Raw genomic sequence first — 9,447 nt, 5'->3', positions numbered from 1 at the left:
TAATTATGACCCAAATTCATAAATGATTCTTTGTCAACTATATTTAGTCATTTGCTGACCCAAGTGACAACAGAAATTCAATAGGTCATAATGTAACACTTTTCTTATTAGGGAGCAAAAAAAAAAAAAAATCCCTTAGTCCTATTCGAATTATATTCATCTGGTTTGAATTTGGGTCAGAAAAAGCTAACGTGTTCAGGATATGGAATCGCTATACATGGGTCACATGGGATCATCTTGAGTAAAATCCAAACGCAATATGTTTCTCCCGTACTCATCTAACCGTCAAATTTAAAAAACTAACATGAAATTCCTGATTGATTTTATTTAGTTAATTATATATTTATATCATTAAGGGGATATGTGTACTTATTTTTAATATTATATAGAATTGGTTGTTTAGTGTTGCCGCCAATCTCGGGACGTCGATATGGGCCACCTCCGTGATCCTACGAAGCAATAGGTAAAGGTCAAAAAGGCTCAACGGATTTGGTCCGGCTAGATCCTTCTTACATATTTTTTTGTCAATTATATTTGGTCATGGCTGACCCAATTTGACAAGAGAAACTCAATCGGTCATAAAATAAATGCCACGCCCCGGCCCACTCCAATCCCACTGAAAGTGATTATTTTTTTCGGGTATTGCAATAATAAATCGGGAATGGATCGAGCCGAGAGGGAAACTCAACTAATGCTCCAAAGCTAAATAGTTGGAAGGCATCGAACGCATGATTGATGACCCTCTCATTTCACTCAAATATTTTGAGTTAGAAGTTAGGTTCGACTTCCACTAAATCTTAACGCCATCGTCTCCTTTTTAGTTAAGCATAGGATTGTTTAGCGTAAGTTTAGGATCAAACCATCATCCAATTTAAAGTTTTTAGTTTAGGTCAGTTTAGGACAAACCAAGCATAGTTGGGCAAGATACGAGGAAATTGATCCAACATTCATCATTAGTAAGTTTGCTTACGTTTTCATCAGGAGACACCAAGTAATGAACAGTGTTGATTTGCTTTGAGATTTTACTTCCCTGCTAGGTCTACTAAAGCACTATTGTAGCCGTTCTTGGAGCCAAATTTCACCTCATTAGAAAAAGAAAAAACTCATTCGATGTAGAGAATCACTACTATTTTTGATCTTTGTTTCATTCCAAAAACGTGATTCATCGTTTTTCCATTTTACAAATATTTGAATTTGGAGAATTTTGATTGTTCAGGCTTGAATCCCACTGACACATGCCACAAAAAGAGTTAAATGATTAATACCTGATAGAAATCTAATGTTTCCTGAATTGCGGCGAACCAATATGAAAATGTGCTAGTTTTCACTACAATGTATCCACGTAACATATACAACCAATGCATCTCCTATTTCTTAGTCCTTGATTTGATATCAAATGATTTATCTGTTTGAGTTGGCCGTTCAACATTTTTTATCAGGCTTACAATCAGAGATCAGCATAGCCCAAATGGACAAGCAGACATTATTGACCCACATGTCATCCAACTTGTGAGCAAGTTTAAACTACTGCAACGTACCAAGTAACCAAGAAATAAGACCTCATCTCCAAAAATAAGCAACATTTCTTGAGAAAAACATCCCTCTGATTCTTAGGTGCGGATTGTAACTTTCACACGCATGAAAGAATGATTGATCCTTTTTCACGCGTGAATGATTCGATCGTATTTTGTACAACTTTCAAAGCATGATATCTATCATGTGATTTATGTTTGATTGATGAAAACTGTTGACCCCCGCCTCCCGGCCCGAAAACCTAGCTCTTAGGCATTGATAAAAGGTGGGTTCTACACTGCTGGAAACCTTAGTTCTTAAGCATCGATAAAATATGGGTCCTATACTGCCCGGTTTATCAACACTTCAATCCTAGAGACAAGAGACCCTTTTTTTTCTCTCCCTTGAGAACACAATCCTAGAGACCCCAGCCCTGAAACCCTAATTCGTAGGCATTGATAATAGGTGGGTCCTATACTGGCTGGTTTATCAAGATTTCAATCCTAGAGACAAGAGACCCTTTTCCTTGAGACAGAGACAACAGAAGAAAGAAAAATAAAATGTCTGAAAAACAGTTACCTAACGGGCTGAACTTTGGAGAACACAATCCAAAATATATTGGCAACAGAACAAGAACAGCCAAAGTTTTAGAAAACAGAAACCTAACCGGCTGAAATTTTGAGGACTAGTGGTTTCAACAACTGCTAAATTTCAGAAGAGGGGGAGACAAACAAGTCCTCGAGTCACGAGGAAATGGCCGCGTTTCACAGTGTCAGCCCTTAAAAGAACAAAACGCCAAACCAAGGCATGGAATTGTTGGACATTAGCATGAGGTCTTAGTATAAAATTAACTGATGGGACCCTTACTTTCTTCCCTCTTCATATGGAGAGGGGCCGGCTGGTTCTATTTGTCAAAGCAGGACGGTGCCCAAGTTTGGTCGCATGCAAGGTGAGAATAGAATCAATCGTTTTGCTTTCTCCTATGATGTTGTGGGGCCTACTACTTTGTTCTCTCCTCGTAGAATTGTATGAGAGAGTGTATGTTGATTCTTTGCAGCTAATCAAACGCCTATATATATATATATATATATATATATATATATATATATATGATATTGGCGTTGTCTACATTGGAAGGTGAGAATAGAATCAATCCTTTTGCTTTCTCCTACGATGTTGTGGGGCCTACTACTTTGTTCTCTCCTCGTAGAATTCTATGAGAGAGCGTGAGTATGTGGATTCTTTGAAGCTAATCAAATGCCTGTATGCTTGGATATCATATATACATATATTGGCATTGTCTACCTTGGAAGGGAGATAAATATAAAAAGATATTGACAATTGCGATCACGGGAAGGAACAAATTCTTGGTTAATCTTTTCCAGGCTACAGCCTACAAGGCTTGTCCCTTATAATTTGCCGCTTCCTAACGCCTTTGACTGGCCTCAATCGACTGAGAGGTTTATTGAAATACTGCAGCATTGCTCCGCGAATCACGGGAATTGTGGGGCAGGATATTTTGTGATGTTTCCAAACGGTCACAAGTTCAACTTGTCACGAGCCAGGGATGTTCTAGAGGCTATATGCTTAGTTGTCTGGATTCATTATCCATGCTGCAGTCTTAGGCTTTTCAGGTGTCTCTCCTTCTTCAGCTTGTCAGAAGACGACGATCCTCATCAAGATAAAGTTTAAATTTATTCACAAGCATCTTGATTGGTTCGTAATCAGTGCCAATGAGTTGGTGCTGCAGTGTTTCCTAATTCACATGGTCTTTGGATTAGATTTACTCTAATGCTATTTGTAATATTTTAAGATCTCATTCTAAAAAATTAATCAAAAGATATTATTTTAATTTTTCAATCCTATATAAATATCAATATCTGTTTAATGTATAGTCAATATAAGACTAAACATGCGTCCGCACATGTTCTCACATATAGTCCAATATAATGGAATGCGGGAGTGTTAATTTATAGCCATTGGCACATTAATTCGTATCTCCCACAGATCCCTAGGTTGAATTTGCAGCCAATATTATTTCAAACAATTGAATAATCGGGTGACTGTAAGACTTTTTTGCAATTTTCAAATATTAGATTCAGGTAACCAAACAAACCTGCTACTTAGACCTTAGGGCATTAATTTCCGGTCTCAATACTTTGGATGGAGAAACTGAAGTGCCGGTGGCAGGCTTACATGTTTCTGTGACATGGTTGTCATGGCATGGTATTAAAACATATGATTTGAGGGAAATATAAGATAAGCCAATCGGTCCTGAAGGAAAATATGGCAGGGGTCTGAAAATTTTTCAGTTGTTCGTTACAATGCAGAATTTCATTGAAAAAGACTAACCATTTTTTCAGCATATAATAGTCTATACTGCAATATTTCCTAATCCACGTGAGCTATAAATTGAACCTACTCTAATATCATTTACAACAATCTCAAATCTCATTAAGAAAAAAATTAATGATAAGATATTTTTCAAATTTTTTGATTCTGTATAAATATTCAAAATCTTTTCAACACATAATCAACATAGGATTTAATCTATATCCATCCATCTTAAGTCCCATCTACTTAGATTCAAAAATAAAATGGAGTTACAATGGTAGGCAACTTGTGTTAATGCCCAACTTGCTTCCTTTATTTTCCAAACTCTGAAGTTTGAATGAATCAAACGAAGGCTGTGGCGGCAGAGAGAGAGAGAGAGAGAGAGGTGGGAGGGGGGGTTGGTACGGAACAAGTTAGCAGTAGTCCGCACGCAGCACTTCAAGGTTTAGGTTTTCTATTGAACAACTCTCGTGGCTCACGGCCAGGACGACTACTACTACAAACCGAAACTAGCTTTATTAGATGCAAACATAACCATGGGGCCACATCGGAAAAGGATCTAGTAGGGATGGTTATGTTCCCACTAAACTCTTGCTCGCACCTTTAAAATATGATTCAAGTAGCGTTCCACCCGAAGAATAACATATTCACGTATAAATAACAGTTTATGTCATTTTCCTAATAACATGAATTTTCAATGGAAATGAAGCCATTTTTATGGTCTTTTGTTTGCATGTTCCACCAACCTCGTGTAGTATTCTCATTGTGTGGGAACACTTTGGGCTTGTGAGGGGTCAAATGATAGAAGAAAGTAACCAAGTGTTGACTAGAAACAATTAGGGGAGAAATTTTCATCACTTATTCAAATCTCCTATCTTAGGCCTCCTCATTTGTTTATTTATATATAGGTGATGCTCAAATGGCTGATGGTTATGCATAATACTAATAGTGATACCTAACCACTACAAAGGACAGGCAGCAAAACAAGTTAGTTAGCAACTGGATTCATCTCTGTTCTCTATTCTTTAAAGAATTAAGTTCTAATTTTTCTTTATCCTTTTTTTTTTTTGGTGTCCCATGCCATACCTATAAGAATATTTAGAATCTTGTACAGTTGAAAATGATGTTATTAGGTACGTGTGCATAATATTAGAATATTTAAAATCTTGTACAGTTGAAAATGGTACCATTGGGTGCTAGTGCATAATAACTCATGTACGATGTCTAGTACAGTTGAAAATGATATTATTAGATGCTTCTGCATATAACTCATATGCGGAGTAACTTCTTTAAATTAGAATGTTTGGAAGAACATATAATTTTCTAGCCAAAAATATTGAATTTTTCAGTCAAATGAAGGTTGGCGATCCACATGAGAGCACCTAAATCCGTGCTTTATTTGTCTTTCGGATTATTGAAAATGGCCATTATTCAAAATCTATTTACTGGGTATGTAGGTATGATTGATTTCCCTTTTCCAACATTTAGGTATTGATTTGAAGAATACTACTTATGGATAAATGTGATGGCCCGACTCGAGTAACGAATCCCAGCCCACAAAGCCCAAATGAAAAAAAAAAAAAAAAAAAAAGAGAAGAAAACAGGGGAGAAGACTCCCGAAGAGAGTTTCTTCCTCCTCTCGCGGCTCCCAATTGGAGTCGGAAAGACCCCCCTCTAGCTCTATTTAAGGAGAGAATCCTCCTCTCTCCCTCTCACCAAAGACCCGAGATCCAGTCGGCGGCAATCGCCGGAAAACCACCGCGGAGACCCGTCCCTGTGCCCATCCAATTGCTCGCCGGAAAAGCCTCGCCGGGTCGGAGGTAAGCCTCCTCCCCTTCCTCTCTTCTCCCCTTTCCTTCCATGTCTGTGTGCACGCTCGCCGGCGACCAGAGTCGCCGGATTTTGTTGCGAAAGAAACTTTATTTTTGCCGTTTTTCTTCGATTTTCCGACACCAGTGGTCACCACCGACAACCGGTTTGGTTCCTCCGGGCTATGGGATCGTCGCCCTTGTCGCCGGCCACCGCCATGCCGGCTGCGGCCTTGGTCGGCCGAGCAAAGGAGGGACTATCTCGTCCCCTGTTTCGGCCCAAGTTAAAACCGAAAGAAGAAAAGAAGAAGAAGGAGGAAAAGAAAAGAAAAAGAAAAAGAAAAAAAAAAAAAAAAAGAAAAGAAGAAGAAGAAAGAAAAGAAAAAAAAAAAAAAAAAAAAAAAGAAAAAAGAAAAAAAAAAAAAAAAAATAAAATAATAATAATATAATAATAATAAATAGGATTTTCTCTCCTCTCTCTTCCGTGAAGAAAAAGAAAAAAAAAAGAAGAAAGAAAGAAAAGAAGAAAGAAAAAATAAAATAAATTAATTTATAAATAAATAATAAAATATGAGAAAGAGAGTTTCTCTCTCTTCCTCTCTTCTTCAATTTGAACTAGTATTTTCTCTCTCTAGAATTGATCTTTCTCTCTCTACTTTCTCTCTCTAGGTTATTTTCTCTTCTAAGATTTTCTAGAATCTTGAGAAGAATGATGATGAATTTAAATGATTCTAGTGATGGTTTTTTAATCTGTAATCACCGAACGGTACACCGACATCCACTTTGATCAAATTAGATATTTTTAGATTTTAATTTTATAATTTTATTAAATTATCCACATGATAATTTCAGCATGATTTGATCTGATCGATCAGATTTGTTGAATCATATTGTCTGAAGAATTCAAGATGAGTTTTCTCTCTCTAAAATTTTCTCTCTCTAAAATATTCTCTCTCTTGATTGATTCTCTCTCTAAAAAGGTTAGTGAATGAAGAAATTTTTTTAATAGTCCTAATCTGATTCTAATGAAGAATCCTGATCAATGGTTGTCAGACAGCGTACTGGCACCCACCTTAATTAGACCATGAATCTTTAGATTTGATCATCCATGATTTCGATCTAGCCATGACTTGATTTAATCATGTTGATTTCATCAATCGAAATATTGGACCAATCGTAATGTTGAATTATGTCACCTGATCAATTCGAATTGTACCTCATGAATTCTCTCTCTAATTGTCTCTCTCTATTGATTTTATGAAATCGATGAAGAAACCTCGATCCTATCACTTCGCATCCGATTTGATCTGATAGTCAAATTTAGATCATTTAGGTCCTAATTAGATTTTGATTAGATAAAATTAGATGATCGAACCCAATCTAAACCGTTGAAATATGGTATTCGTATTCTTTCTAATTATTGAAATTGATTCTGTATAGATTGTGGATGTTTGATCATGAGATATCGCGAATATGATCTACGAACAAATTTTTGAAAGAAAATTTATAGAATTATGTGGATTTATTGGAATGCTTCGAGGTAAGTAATGTTTCACTTTTTCTAATTTATCGATAAATTATAATATATTTTTCTGACATGATTTGTAAAACGATGTATGAATTGGATGAATGGTATTTTGTTATGAAAATATCTTATTTGAAATGTTATGATGAAGTATGATTGAACATATTGATTCCATGATGCATTATATTGATTAATTTTGATACTACATGATTATATTTTTATTATCAAATTAGAATATGAAACATGATTTATGAAGAATTCTGATATAAGAACAATATGAATTGACAACCTGACTATGTAAAAGACCCCACCAATCGGGGCATATACGTTGGTAATTGATTTGTCCTGAGAGTTATATCGTCAGAGAGACTAGCGACAAACCACCAGAGAGACCAGCGGTTCGAAGGACTTTGCTGCCAGATGATTCGCAGCTCACCGCAAGAAGATACGTGGTGTTATGATCCTGCCACAGAAAAAATATGTCATAGCTCATAGTTGACGAAAAGAATTGAAGAACGAAAGAAATTGAAATCTCGAAAGAAACTTGAATTTTCGAAAAAAAATAATTTGGTATGAATTATAATTGCATAATTGGAAATTGATTTCGAATTAATGAACTCTATATGCTTATTTTTATAAATAATTATTTACTTAAATATCTGATAAAATCTGGGATATGAATCATTGTTGAATTTATTGAGACATTAAAGAAAAAAAAAATTAGGTCGTTATATTTTGGATTTAAATTATTGACTAATTATTCCGCTGTTGTTTTAAGATAGTATGATAAGATGCCTTGCATGCTTATGGAAAGAGTTTTCTATGAGTATGCGGCGGTTGTCATGACCCTCGATTCACAATCTCAGATCGGAGGCGTGACAATTAATATGGTATCAGAGCATAAATGGATGAATTATGAAACATAAAATCAGATATAGAATGGGTGTAAGTAGATAGACACCAGGGACATTATAGTGTAGATCTTTGATGATTGTAGTGAGAGAAATATTTATAAATTTTGATTAAATATTGAGATTATGTATAAAAGGATCACAAGAGATTATGACATATGGAGTTTGAAATATGATGGATAATCTATAGATCATGATATGATTAGTTAGATCTTGATCGAAAGTAATCACAAAAGGATTGACATAAAATTTTATTGTGCATTATGGTTATTAATTTGATCATTGGTTATTCAAGTGAATCGTAAGTTCAAATTCGATGTGAGAATAATACTATGATATTACTTCTAGTTGAGAAGTTGACTATTATTGGCAAGATAAAGATTTGACGATAAAATATTGTTCCAGGATGGACTAAAAAAATCTTTTATGATGCTTGATTAAATATTTATCGAAATTGAATTTGGTATGTGGATTATATATAAAGTGGCATATTAGGATGAATGCATATTTGAGGATATTGCAAAGAAACCTATTTCTTATTGATGAAATCGATTATGAGGTTGTAGAATATTCATCGTACTGGAATCTTTAATCATCATCTTAGATCTAGATAATAGATCTTATTATGTCTCTTGGAGACTACATGATGTGTATGAAATTTTAATTTAAAGATTTCGTATCTAAGTTGATCAAGAGATTTTTGATATTATTTTGAGGTTGTTAATGAAAAATTGATATCTTTAGATTAAGATAAAAGATCTGATTTATATTTATTTCAGATTAAGGGATCCATGTGAATTTACAATTTAAAAATTTTGGATTTAGGAATTATATGGAGTTCTTTGCTTTTGTTAACGAGGTCCCTAATTGAATTACTATTAAATGAAGATTTGATTTTTGAAGCTTGTATGATTGTTATGAAAGGATATTTGATAGATATTGAAGATCCTGATGATAGAAATTTTAGAAAAAAAAATAATGATTTGAAATTCTTATATATTCTGATTATGTCTAAATTTGGTGGAGCATCGAAGGATTTTTTTTCATTGATTTGACTTATAAGATTTTTGATTTGAAAATTATCGAATTGAATTGATATGAGAATTAAGATTTGATTTATATTGATTATAGTAAATCTATATGATGGTTTAAATATGATATTGGACTCAAGGTTAATCAAGATTATTGTACACCAGTAAAAGTATGAATGAGAATCGAAAGTTAATCTTTGACTTCAATTAAATTTAAAATTTTAATTTTTTTATTGATAAGATAAAAAATAATTTGATCAAATTTTTTTGATGAACCTAAAAAATTTTGATTGTTAGATCAGAGTGCGCAGTGGAAGCATGGTAAT

This window comes from Elaeis guineensis, chromosome 10 (assembly GCF_000442705.2).
Source record: "Elaeis guineensis isolate ETL-2024a chromosome 10, EG11, whole genome shotgun sequence".
Classification (NCBI taxonomy): Eukaryota; Viridiplantae; Streptophyta; class Magnoliopsida; order Arecales; family Arecaceae; genus Elaeis; species Elaeis guineensis.
Note: the sequence above shows the minus strand (reverse complement) of the source record.